General features: G+C 41.4%; 1 protein-coding gene across 6 annotated transcripts in view; it reads left to right on the forward strand.

Annotated features, from left to right (window-relative positions):
• Positions 1-348: 348 nt before the first annotated feature.
• chl1b (cell adhesion molecule L1-like b) overlaps positions 349-14139 on the forward strand; it is a 70435-nt gene continuing 56644 nt past the window's right edge. For 2 of the 6 annotated variants that reach the window (XM_005450140.4, XM_025907484.1), the window contains exon 1: positions 352-813. The gene's annotated coding sequence lies outside the window, so the exon portion shown is untranslated. Of the gene's footprint in view, positions 814-2260; positions 2380-14139 lie in introns of all 6 variants that reach the window. The other 4 variants (XM_019358605.2, XM_025907482.1, XM_025907483.1 and 1 more) reach the window with 4 other exon arrangements.

Below are 14139 nucleotides of genomic sequence, written 5' to 3' on the forward strand. Positions count from 1 at the left end.
GATATCATACAAATGAAATTTTTATTTAAATGTAATATACTTTTTTTCTAATAAATTAAAATAAAAACAATTTAAATTATTGCAATTTTGTAAATCTCGTGTGTTTAGAGACCATTCAGGCTCAATTGGCAAGACAAACAGAATTCCTGTGAAATTACAAAAATACATTTTCAAATAAATAACACCTGCAATGAACTCCATAAACAGGACAGGCATAAACAGGGATTTACATCCAATGAAGGACAATTTAAATGTTTCCCCTCTCATTCATATTTGAACAGCATCCCCACCAGAAGAGTTCAGTGCCCCTCTCTCCTCCTCCTCCTTCTCCCATTATAAAACCTGCTCACTCCGAGTCTTGGGAATAATGTCTGTCACCGTTTGGGGGGCTGGGGAGAGCTTTAACCCGGTCACAACGTGGGGAAGTTGCGCACGGGTTCTTCTGCGTTGCCATGGGGTTTTTGTGAAACCTATTGACTACGATAGGGTCCCTTCTTTTCTTTGAGTCTGTCATTGTGGAGGTGGAGGAGGAGGAGGAGGAAGAAACCGCTATTACTTTTTTTTCCTTCTTACAGAGGCGCAGAGAGGAGGAGGAGGAGGAAGAAGAGGAGAGGGGAGCGATAGTAGCATCCAAGGGAGGAGGACGAGGAAGAGGAGAAGAGGAGGAGGAGGGGTGGTACTCCGCTACACACCAACTGCGAGGCACGGCGGCAGCGTTACGTTGACAGTTAACACTCCCTCTGCCATCTTCCTCCAGCGGTGGACACAATTCAACTTTGTGAACGGCTGTCTGGACATGAGTAACACCTGAAGGTGAGTTCCTTTTAAAATTTTATTTTCTTCTTTTTTCACTTTGCCTCGAAAAGCAAGTCGCGTTTTTTCTCCTCCTTTGACTTTTTAGTTGTGACACTTGTTAGAAATGTTTGCTAGCTTGCGCACGCGGAGCTCCCCGGTCGTTATAGTGATATACAGCAGATACCTGCACGGGCTCTATATGGCAGGTGGTTGGAAATGCCAGTTTAAAGAAGAAGAAGAAGAAGAAGTAGAGGAAGGAGAAAATGAAAGAAGGAAAATGTAGGAAAAGATGGAATTGGGATGCGGGTTGTCACGACTGCTTTGGGAGAATGTTTCATGAGTGGAATAATAACTACAGGTGCAGTTTAGAGTAATAGAAATAATGTTGCTAGCTACCTTTGCTTCAGCCCCTTTTTAAATCACCTCCGTGGTATGCCGAGAGAGAGAGTTACTGCTTGTGAATTAATGCCTTTCTTATTTGTATGACAGCCTGAGGTACAAAAGAAAAAAAAAAAAAAACTCACTGGAGATCACACACACACACACACACCATCCTTCTTATTTACCACTACACTGGCCATAACAGGGCTGATCTGAGCCTGCATATCACTGGCTTGCATGCTGAGTGCTGAACTGCAGAAGGGAATCACACCTCGTCACCCAGCATGGTGAATCTCATTCTTAGAGGGCAAAAAAAAAGAAAAAAAAAGTGCTTTTGCATGTGATATGAGAGTCATTTGCCAGGTATGTGGAGTAGGAATAAAGGTGCATGTGTTCTGAAGTGTGGACTTGAATGCAGAGGATCTGTACAGAAGGTTAACTGGTGTCACATTGGACATTCAAACTCTGTAAAAGGCTGTAGAAAACAAAATAAAATAAAACACCCTATGTTTCTCTAATCTCGTTCCGCTCTTAAGGGAAGTGGCTCCTCATTACATGCGTTAGATATGTGAAGTGTGATTGGCATGACTGATTAGACTTTAATCTGTGCGATTAAAATCACATTACAGTCACATTTTAAAACCAAGGGCAGTCGTTGCCCGCGTGCCTCATCGTGTTTGCTGCACGTATGAACCGACTGTGTCTCACGTGGCGGGTATGAGGATTCCCTCAGTGTGAATATTTACGAGGTATGCAAATGTACTAAACTGCTGTGTGGAAGTGCAGCAATTTCAAATGTTGTGTTGTTTTCTGGGTCCCCCTCACCCTTGTAGATGATGCCTTTGAGGGAATCCCAGGACAGAGAACTGTTCCATAGCTTACCCATAATTTGGTATTTTTAATTCCTTTTGATCGTTGTCTTGTATTCTTCGCAGAACAGTCGACGCGACCCATATTGTCTGCACATTTGTAATGAAAAATGGAAAAAAAAAACCATGAACACACTAAACACTGCCACTTTTTTTTGTTTTCCGGGTGCTGCTACTTCTGATCCTGGTCCCGTTGCTTAATGTTCAACGCAAAGACCTTGTGAAGGTCAAACTGCTATTAGTGAGTTTAATCAAATCCAGCTGCAGATCCTATTCATGCTGCCCACCCCCCTTCATCCCAGCACACAGCTTCTCCAGTGTTCTCACACATCAGGTAAGTTGCCTAAATTTCATTTCTAGGCCAAAGACAAGAGGCTCTAATGGCACTTGTCATCACACGTGGTTTCCCCCCTCAGCTTCTCTGTATTCAGGGCAGTGGTGCTTTGTGTCCAGAAGTAGGTCGAATGCTTCTCACCAAACAATTTGAACGAGCGCCAGTAATTGGACAAGCAAAGTGTCGACCATCTCCCAGCCGGTCCATGTCAGCCAGCGCCCCCCACCAGCCCCCGCCACCCTGTCTCCGCACCACTTAATATTCAGCTCCAACCTGGCACATTTCATGGAGCTTTTTCATCCTTTTAATCATTTTGATTACTAAATGCAGCAAACAGAACATCCTTTGTGGCCGCAGACGGGCTCATTCTTAAAACGGCCTTGCAAGCTCAGCTGACTGAGTGTTTACAATGCAGTTTCCGCAAAACTGTTTAAATAAAACTTCCACCTGCACATCAGTGCTTGGTATTGCACAGGAACACCTGAGCTTCCCACTTTGTGGTGTTTGTCATCGGATTTTGCTCAAACTGGCAGCGCTATTAAAGGCAGGAAGTGCATTGAAAACATGAAAGACAAGAGACAAGCTATGATTTTTGTCTTTACCTGTTCATACAGGTGTGTGTTTGCCTTGGAGCTGAAATGTTTGCACTGATGGCATGTGTGTGTCAGTGTGTATCCATGTTGTATCGTTCCGTGTACAGCGGGAGGGAAATGAGGGGGCCGAGAGTTAAAAGGGGAAAGAAACAGAGAGCCCTTTCTTTTGTACCCAGGCCATATTCACCTGGCCTTTATAGAGCAGACTGAAATAAGATGAGATGCTGTGTGTTATTGCCTTTATTTCAAATATTTGATCCAAAAAGAATTTTGACTCTGATACATTCTTTCACATAATCTTTGCTTTTTAAGCACTCTGAAGTGTTTACTTGTGTCTCATCCATGCAGTCTGCAGTAGATGCATTTCACCAGCATCAGAGCTGTAATTTTGCGCTGTAATTCAGTCCTGTCAGATGGAATCTGGAGTATCAGATGGCTGTAAGAGATTAGAGAAAGCAGCCTGACAGCAGCGAGCAGGAGTGAATAGCTGTATCAGACTAATTGTCCATTTTAGCTGCCCTTTTATCACCCTATCTAGAATGTGTTGCTAGTGGAGATGCAAAAAAAAAGTGCCTGTTTGAACAAGTACGATGCAAAGGGAAAACCCAAAGTCTGATAACAACAAGCATTACAGTGATATACCTGGCGGCGTTAAGATGTTCAAATATGTTTACCCGGAAGAGGCTGGCAGACGTGTAGAGAAGGTGTGGAGCCTAGCAAGTACCCGGGCCCTAATTGAGGTTCAGCTCAGGCTCCACCACTACAAGCAATTACACTGACGACTTGTGCTCCCCGTGCTTCAGGCAGAGTTGAGAGTGCTGCGGCATAGCCGTACCTGAGCCCTGCTCTTTCATGTTTGTCACCGATGACAGCCGGAAAGGCACATTCCAGCCAGTAAGTTCTGGAAATGTGTCTGGTTACATGAAATATTCATTTCCTTTTCCTGCTCTCCAGCAATGTGCGTATTTATTTACCAGATTTTCTTTTTTTATGATTCCCATGATTGGCTCAGAGAGGAGATGTAGGGGTGAGGAGGGTTTGAATTATTATTATTTTTTTGCCTTCCATGCAGCCTGCGATGGGGGATGAAGGTGCAAAGATAAGAGGTGCTGATCATCAGAATCAAGGTTTATTTCTTATTTAACAGGCCACTGCATCATCAGGACCAGTAGGCGAACATGATCAATGGCTTCTCGCGCTGCACGGACAATTAATCAGGAAACACTGAAGGACAAACCCGTAGAGAGGTCAATGTTATCTTGAATGTTCAGTTCTACTTTTTTCTTTTTTTGCAAAAGAAGCGAATAAGAGGGCGGGAGCAGGCAATGTGCTTCAGGCTCATCCCTGTCTGGAGGTACAGTTTGGCCCGTCATTGCTCCTTTTTTCTGTGCTGCTGAGGCTGTTTTCTCACAAATGGAACATTTTACCCAGACATTGTTATTTGCTGCCAGCCCCAGAGCTTGCAGTGCTTTCATATCTTTCATAGTGTTTTCTGTTTACATGCCATCATTCAGAAAAAATGTCCCATCATTGTTATGTACAAGCATTTACACGCATTTTTCGTTTGTATTGTTATTATCCTCACCTCCAGGCTGTTTGTCAATGTGCTTTTCATGGGAATTTTTTTTCCTTCTCTGCTGGAATCAGAGCAAAGACAGCGTCATGTAGTGTTCTTCTGTGTCGTCTGGCTTCACAATTGTAATTTTATGTTGAATTAATCAACTTAGATTAGGCTCACATGAAAACCATAGCCAGTAATGAGAACCAGTAAAGGGGATGTTTTACGAGAGGAATTCTAATCCTAATGTGCATTGCTGTCAGCTCCAAACTCATTTTTCCAATCTCATTGTCCTGGTTTTTTTGCATGCCTGCTCAGAATTTTAGTGTCGCCTCTGGATCACGGGGTACATATCCATCCAAATTCAATGTTTATGTTAAAAACCTTGGCGAAAAGGGCAACACAACCATAAGATTCTCCAAGGAACAACGAACATGACAGATATGCCTCAAATAGCAAGAAGTTATTGCCCTTAAGTCAGTGAGAGTCAGGGATGATTTCCATTTCAATTGCAGTCTCAATTTGGGATAAGTCATGCATACAGAGGTAAGACGAACAAAGAGCTTAGGAATAAAAGTGACAAATGAAGAGAATGGAACAGAAGAGCCTGGTATCATTGGCTTTGTGTCCCATGAAGGGTATTGTGTGGATAAGGTTACAAGGGGACCCTTGGGACATGAAAGTGAAGGGCACCAACGATGAGGAAGGACACGTTTGACAAGCAGGGGACACAGAGGGCATACCAGGCTGGATATGAAACACACCTCAGCCTATGATTCTGTGACTCGTGTCAGTAAATTTGTTGGGGTTATCTCTCAAAATTGCTTGTGTTGTCTAAAGAAAAGTCACCAGAACTTTATTTGGTTTATAGTCATATAAAACAAAGCAACAGATCCTCACATTTTGATACGCTGACAGTAAAAATCTATAATAAATATATAATAAAGGATTATGAAAACAAAAACCCTAGATTACATCTGGTGTTTACAATCGTGCTATTGTTTTTTTTAAGTCGTATTGAGGCACAATGGTGCTTTGAGGTAAACAGTGACAGTGCTGGTTTACAATGTTTGTATGGTAAACTGAGAAATCAAACGCACTGCAACTTCAGAAAACATCAGCAAATACAAAAATGCTGCAGTAGAACACAGGACACAATAAAAATGAAATAAATACAACAGAAATAGAAAAAAGGCTCAAAACAGAAGTGTTTTTGGGGAGACAATAATGTGATGCAACAACTGCAAAACTGACAAGCTAATAGCAAACAGGTATCTACAGTATTATATGAATTATGCTATTAAGACAAATATTGCTTTCATATTTTTCTCCATCACAATACTGAAGCATCCTCCGCTTCTTTTATGTTTTGTCTACTGTTGCAGCTTTTCTTTCCTGTGTTTTCTTCAGTACATTTGACCTTTCAAGGTCACCATATGCTAATACATCTGGGGTTAGGGTAGGTTAAGGATTTGGCTAATGCCCACACATTTTTATGGAATTTTCATCTATTTGGAAAATATTTTAGAGAAAAATATGAATGGCAATCAAAGTCATTCAGCACAGTCTAGTTTGCTTTGTTTAGTTAAGCCTTATCTTTAAACGTCATTGGCAAATAGAGGGTCAATTTCTTTTGCAGTGCCCCAAATTCTGTCTGCATATTCAGGATAAATCCAATATTTCACGTAGTACTGTTGAAATTGTAAAGGAGGTGTCTCTAAAAGTATGTGTTTGTTTGACAGGGTGTACTGTGAGGGCAGCAGTGCTGTATTTCCAGATGCTTCCCCTGGGACCTCATTACATTGTGTTGGGCTCTGTTGGGTACTGTAAGTGGACTGTTGGGAGTCCCAAGCCGGTGCAGCCCCATGTATGATGATTTGGTATGAACATACAACTCAGTGTCTGCTCTGCATATTAAGAGCCTATTTACTGGCCCATTGAGGCCTGGAGTCAAGCACAGTAGTATCATCCAAATGGAAGATTACAGAGCAGATCAGGCACGATTAGAATTGTGGAATAAAGAGACAGGGCTGCGTGGTCAATTTTCTAAGTGAGCTAACACATGAGGAAAGACTAATCCTTTTCTGTTTTCTGTTCCACCATTTGATTTGGTCTATTTTTCCAAATTGCCATTTGGGTCGGTTCAAAGGTGGGGAATGTCCCAGCTGTTTCATACTGACATGGATACAGTATTTCATATATATTTTCACATGTTTTAAAAATTTGATGTGGCATATCCTGTGGTGGTTCTTTTTGTGTTGAGTTCTTAATACTAATTCATGTTTTCTGCAGTTTTTGAAGGTTGTGATATTTCTAAAAGTCTTTGCAGTTGCCCTTCAGGGTGTTCCACAGAGAGCCAAAACTCAGCATGTCTATTTCTTAATGCACTCTCCCCCCAGATAGAGCAAATGATGAGTGAAAGAATCTTGCCAAGCTGGTACGGGTCCAAATTAATTCATCAGCTTGGGGGAGCTCCGAACTCCATTTTTACAAGTGTGACCCACAGACCTCAAGCTACGAACTGCAGACCTCCTTGACCTCATTATTTTTAAAGCTCCAGATTGTTGAGGGTAGAAACCAAATGTGCTTCTTACAGAGCACATTTTTATGGCCGCGTATTGGATTGCAAACGATCTCACCTTATAACGTTTTCTGTAGCTTACAGTGGAGTTCTAATGAGTATCGAGGGGAGGTTTTCTGCTGATAAAGTAAGACCAGTCACTGGGTTTCATTCTGTTTAGGTGTAGCTATTAGAATGTTTAGACATAAAGAAAATAGCTTGGTGCTAAATTACTAAACATTTTAGTCACAAATTGACTCATTTGGAGACATAAGAGGGCAGTGGTAGGGGTAAGTACAGTTTAATTGCATTAGCTAATCAGTGTTATGCAGACTTTCCTAAACACAGCTACAAGAGTGTAGTGCTCATTATGAAATGCCAACCAGATTAGCAGCCACAATAATTGGAAGTGTTTTCTTTTTAGAAAATGGTATGCAAACACTTTAATGTTGAAGCTGGGATCTCTTTGTAGACAGTAGAGGTGGTAGACAAGACTGTTGGGTAACTTTAGGATCAGAGTGAGTTTTTAGGGAATGTTGGACATTGTTTATTTGAACCTTTATTTCTTATTTGCGCCATAGTTGAAAATATTCACAAATATTACATTTTCCACAGTTAGTTGTATCCAAAACGCTCCATACAAAGCTTTCAGGTCTTTTTCTTCAAATAGCATCCATGGTTCATAGAAATGGAGCTGCAGGATCTTTCTATTGGCCATGATCCCATGAGGGAGAAAATATTTTATTTTTGTGCACTGGATGTTGTGCGAACTGGAACTTTTTCAAACACAGAGAGGAAAACACAAAATATCGGTATGGAACTTTTACATTAAAAGCAAAATGCACAACAGAAGAAGGAAAATTCGAATGACATCCTTCTGCCACAGAGGAAATACATGATTAACAGCCACATGGTAATTCACAGTGATGAACTGCAGATGCATTTGAAAAGGAAGCAGATGTTTGCCTCAGATTAATGCTGATGTTGAGAGGAACAAATACTTTACAGATAAAAACATTGCCCTGCAGTCTAGTAATTAGCTCTTATTGCTTGCCTGCCTACATTCATCAATGCAGAATCCCTTATCTAGGGTTGCACTTGTATCACTTTACCTACCAAATAGTTATAGGTAGACTTTAATCCTAACCTTGATTAGAAGAGATTAAAAAGAGGTGACAAAAATGTCAATGCAACACTAGCAATCTGGGCTAAATCTGCTTAGTTTTTATTGCATTCTGTCAGGTTTTTCAGCTCTATCAAAATTCTGTGTATGAGCAAACCGCATGTCTTTTCACTGTGAGTGCTTTGCCAATTTGAAATGGCTTAAAGGCTTGAAAGAATGGCTTAGAGAAACAAAAACAGATCAATAGAGGTGATCCTCGAGAAACCTTGCTTTGATATCCTTGGCTTCAGCCTGGAAATGCTCCCATCAGTCTTCATGCGACATGCAACACAGGTTTTTCTTTTTTTGTCTTTCCTCCGGCTTTCGGCTGACCCTTTTGCTTTCTAGCCGCAGGCAGCATGTCATCTTTCCCGGTGAGAACATCTGGGTGGTCTTCAGTTGTAAGATTCACCACCACCACCACCACAACTCCTTAAGGCACACTACTGCTGGCACTTTGTTGTCTTAAACATTGACATTTGCATTTAAATTGACTTCATGCCGACGTGATTTATTTCCTTGAGAGAGTGACAGAGTTTTGTCGACGGCTTTGCCTCTAATTCTCTTGCATCTGCCAAAAGCATGATAACTGAGGTGGGATTATTATTGAAAGGAATTGCGGTCATAACTTTGTTTCGTAGTGTAGCATAGCCACACACCAGCCACAGACCACTTGTATCTCACAAATTCTTTTAAAACTGCAGATTAAATTCTAGCCAGCCATGCTTGACGGTTTTTCTCATGAATTAATTGTAGTGAGGAAAAAAACATTTCTTCACATTGCTGAGAAAATTGAACTTGGAACGCTCCTATGAATTTGTTAGATCTCTAAAAGTAATGTAAAACTCTGTTGGATAGAGCTTTGCAACTATACAGGTCTTGCTTGACTCAACTTAGCAGAGTGACAGGATGTTCGTGCCGATATTTGGGATGCGTGTCTGTGCTAAAATGTTTTTTTTTTATCCCCTGTTATTACTGCTGTCACTAAAGGGGAATAACACCTGTTTAGCATGTCCCACCTTTAAAAATACATTTTACGACTCTCAAGCTCTTTCAAAGCATGTTGTCACCTCTGTGATTTATCCACCTTGTAAAAATAGTCCAAGAAGAAATTGCCAGCTCTGCAGGGGTCATGATAATTCACAGGCCCACGTTGCTCACAGAGTGACAGCTTGACACAAGAAAGCGAGTATAATTGACACTATTAGCCTTCAGGTCTGTCAGTTTTTTGACAGTTGATGAGTCCACATGCGTCTTTTCTTCCACTATCCAGAGCAAATTAATAGCTCCTGTTCTTAAACCATTTTACACCTCAGTAATCCCTTTCTAAAACCTGTTTTCCCCAGCTGAGCCACAGTTTGTGCCCCGTGTCACGGATTTGCGATTATCCTTTTCCAAAGTGTGAATCATAGGTGCAAACACACCCTTGTGAAAGAGGATCCACGAGTCAGATTCTCCCAAGGTGCGTGTTCATGTCTTCTTGTTGAACCAGTGCTATATAAGGCCCCTGGGTTCTCCTGCGTGGTGTTACTCACCTGCCGTTGGAACATTTGGATCATGTCCCTGGGCAATGAGCAGTCCCCAGTTCCCCATTTGCAGCCAAACCAAAGTTACAGATGGCTGCGCTGCTTCCTGTGGTTCGCCAGTGGCTGAGGTGTGGAGAATTTGAAGGTTGCTGTCAGGTCTTTCTCTGTTGTTCAAATGTCATTACTGACACACTGAGGTCTCTTTAAAACTTGAGCCGCTCTTTTCCTCCACCACCTGCAGTGTGATGGGGTTTAACAGGGGTCCAAAGTGTGCCAGAAGCACTGCTATTAACCCTGTGTATTGTGTCTTTCTATGAAGGGCAGTCTACTGGCAGACTCTTCCTCTCATCATAATAGAACAGACTTCACTCCTTCTGGTGAGGACGGACATAGTTTGCTGGCTTTCAAAGAACCTTCAGGCAGATTTTCGAACAGTGGACGCTCTTTTCTTCCCATTTGCACGATATTTGTTTTTGGACAATGTTTAGGCTGAAGTTGCACCTCCTTGAGATTGGTTCAGCTATCTCCATCATGAAGTAAACAAGCTCTCTCCCCTCATTCACTACACAACCAGACTGTAAAGAGCTATTCAAGAAAAGAGAGAAAAAAAAACAATGAGTCTTCCCCAGTGTGTGTGGGAGTGTGTCTTAACATCACAAAGAAAGAGTGAGTCTCTAACTTCACAGAAGCGTGTTAACATAAAAGCGAAGAGAAGAGGATTTTTTAGTAATCACAGTGGTGCTGTTTTGTTCATAGAGATGTGAAGTAGCAGTATGGTGAATCTGATGATGATATCAACACATTTTGAGGAATTCACCATTATTCAAACCTATTTTTTTCTTATTCTCTCTTAGATATAAAATGGTACAGTGGTGGATGTTTAAAGCTCGGGCTTCAGACTAATGTAAAAGTTTGTTTTCAGACAGCTTTTCTACTCTCTCTGGCTCTGTGTGGCTGTCTCAGGCACATAGCTCTGATCACAGAAACCCCACCCACCTTTTGTTCATATCTTTTGTTTCCGGGGGGCAGCCAGTCAGAAGAAAGATTACCCCACTGCCAAAAGACAGTGGGGTAATTTACTAAAATTGCATGCTTCACACTGTGTATGAACTGAGGTTCAGTGTGAAGTAAACAAGCATTATTTTGAAGTGTGAATCATGCAAAGCTACTCTAGTCCAAAAATAAAATATTGAATTTGAAGTGAACATAAAAAGTCCCCTTTAAAAATGTTACAAATGTATCTTCTTCTTCACTTGTGCTTAATTACTTATTACAATATTTGTCTGCACATTGTTCACACTTAATGTTGCTGGCATTGGAGGTAATTTAAATTCTCAATGTGGTACTGTAACACAGATGGCAGAACAGCTGCGATTGAATGAATTAGTTAAAAAAAAGTAGATAAAATAATCTCCCAGGCCTGGACTGCATCATTTTGTGACTGCATGCTTAGTACCCCAGAGAGGAAAAACTCTGAATATGTGGTGTGAGTAATAGATATGCATCTAGTGTGTGGTGATTCATATTATATGTAGGTGGAGGAGCATACATTACTGGAAGTGTGACTGTTGCCAGTAAAATCGTGTCTTTCTGTCTTCTTATTTTTCCTTTTTTCTTGTAAATTGTTAAATGGTGTCCAGTCCAGCTGTAGGTGGGGGGGATTCCATTACTGTGCTCTGACCCCACACTGGCTTTGAAAGAAACCCGAGAGGGGAGGGGGGTTGTTTGTGGTGAAAATGGTTCAAAATGCTTTTCCCCTGCACAGTAGTTGATTTATAAGACTGCATGTCTCCAGTTTCCTGCTGCTGCGTTAAAGCAGAACGTCGGACTATTAAACTGATGGTCTAACATTGCTTCTTTGTCACTGTCAGTATTAAGGATGAGGGCTGGGGTTGGTCATGGAGACCCTTCTTTGGGTTTCTTCATTTCTACATGTGTGGGTTTACCTTTATAAAAAGAGCTCTTTGCATTTGAATGAAGAGAAAGATGGACAATAAAATGGTTTGATCAAAGGTGTATGTACTTCAGCGGACCAAAGAGGTTTTGTTCTGAGCCATGTCCTGTCTTGGTCCAGCTACTACATACACAAGAGCATGTTGGGGGTATTCCTTTCCATTCTGATCAGCGCTATGAGCTCCGGTGCCCAGAATGCAGAGCACAGCAAGTCCACAGCCATCATCATTAGAGCTACACTGCTGCGGACACTAATGGCTGTCTCCATTCTGCTGCCTCTGCACATTCACGGGGCTCTTCTGAGACTTGAGGGTGTGAACACATGAATTATTTTCCCAGGGAGGAATTCACCATGCCTGTTCCCACTTTAAAGTCTAAGATGTAGAAACCTTAATATAGCCAAGAGCCACCATGAGTGCATTAGTGGTGACGTCCTCTTTCTGCCACCCTTGAATCATCAAAGGGGGCTAATTGGGGAGTTTGTCCTCATTTATATTCATCCAAAGGCTGGAAAAGATGGTGCTGTTTACTTGTTTCAATATTGAGAAGAGGGGGAGCGGAGAGGAGGGACAAACAGTGTTGGCAGTGTTAAACTGGGGGATGGGGCTGGTAAAACTGATGTGCTGTGAATTTCTTGTCCCTGGACTCATGATTGAGGTTTAAGATTTAAATGAACAAAATCTGCATCTTTAAATGGAAAGTGCTCTAGTCGCAGAAGGTGACGTATGCATGTTTCAGTGGAATGAAGATTTATTACCTTTATTTCTCAAGAAAGCGTTAAATGCAATATTTGAGAATCAATACAGGGTCATGACAAGGCACATTCATCAGTTTTGTTTATGTCTTCAGTCAAAAGCTTCACGTGGGTATCTTTTTCCAATTACATGCAAAGGCTGGCGGAGGCAGCCGAACCCCCTTTTTCTGCTGCTGTTGGAGCAACCGTATAGATTTTCAGCCATCTGAATGGACTCTTTAGTGCCTGCGGTCATTGTGTTGAGCCAGTTTCCTGATTTTTGGCACAATTGTTCCCTCCTCCTGATTCTACACTTTACAAATCAATAGGCTTTCATAGTAATTTACCTTTGTGAGGCCCTGAGAGCTTGTGGTAAATTCACTGTAAACCATAGAACTGGTGCAGTTCTCTGATGTCCTCACCACTTAAAGCTTTGTTAATCAATGGGTGCGCTTTGTTAGAGACTTACATATTTATTTGTTTTCTCTTCAGCTAAATAAACTGCAGATTGATGGTGCGGGATTGATCACTATTCCCCTGCAAATAGTTCATGATTTATGCTTTGACCTCTAAATCCAATGTGATTCTGGAAAATAGGGCATTACTGATTCTGATTAGCTCATTGGCTACACTCTGTCCCTACCTGATGGTAATCAATACTCATAGTGTGGGAGATCAATTCCCTTTTATGGTGCATAGGCTGGGGACCCCATTGCTGCTATGGAATTCGAACCCATCCACAAACCACTGAGGCCAATTTTAATAATGATTTTCAGGATAAGACTATATCAGCTGAATCATCTAGTAGTGCCAGTTGTAGTCACAGTGGTAGAATGAGTGTGTTTTACAGCTGAACAATAATTTCAATAATTTTTCTGTAATATGCTGATCTGCCATCTAACACACTTTGATATCAATCTGTCTTTGTTACAAAATCCACCACTAATGTCAGCCTGTCTCTATTTTTTTGCTTTTAATTATATTATTTTGATTACTGACCAAGAACGGAAGTCTAATTAGTCTTATCCAGATATATCTGGGCTTTGAATTGGAAACACAAAAACACACGATTGAACCTGTGTCACGGTTCTGGGTCCGTCGGACCCAGTATTTTGAGTTTATTATGTTTTGGTTTACTTTTGCATCATGGATTATTCTTTGTTTCTCTGGTACTTTGTTTCAGTTATCTTGGTGTTTTGGATTGTTTTCTCATTCTCTTGTGGTGGTGATGATGATGGTTATTATTAGAGTTCATGTTTCTGTTTATTCCGTGCTTTAGGATTTGTGGTTTCATGTATTTGAGTTCCATGTGGTATTTTCTGTCTCTCAGTGTTAAGTCTGCGTGCTTGTTCAGTAATTCATGTTTCCCGTTTTATTGTGAAAGTCTTTGTCTTATGTTAGTGTGTGCAGCTTGGTTCCCCCGTCTCGTTAGCCCTGATCTCTCCCAGCTGTGTCTCCCTTCCGTTGCCCATTCCCTCATTACTACCCTGTGTATTTAAGCCCTGTGTTTTCCTCAACCCGGTGTCGCGTCGTACCATCAGACTATGCCTGTGTGTTTCCATGTTAGTGTTCAGTATTCGCTACCATTGCTCAGTTTATGTTTTGTTTTCGTGCCAGCAATAAAGCTGAGGTTTAAGTTACAATTCAGTGTCTGAGTCCTGCGATTGGATCCACC

The sequence above is a fragment of the Oreochromis niloticus genome, linkage group LG5 (assembly GCF_001858045.2).
Source record: "Oreochromis niloticus isolate F11D_XX linkage group LG5, O_niloticus_UMD_NMBU, whole genome shotgun sequence".
NCBI classification, from domain to species: domain Eukaryota; kingdom Metazoa; phylum Chordata; class Actinopteri; order Cichliformes; family Cichlidae; genus Oreochromis; species Oreochromis niloticus.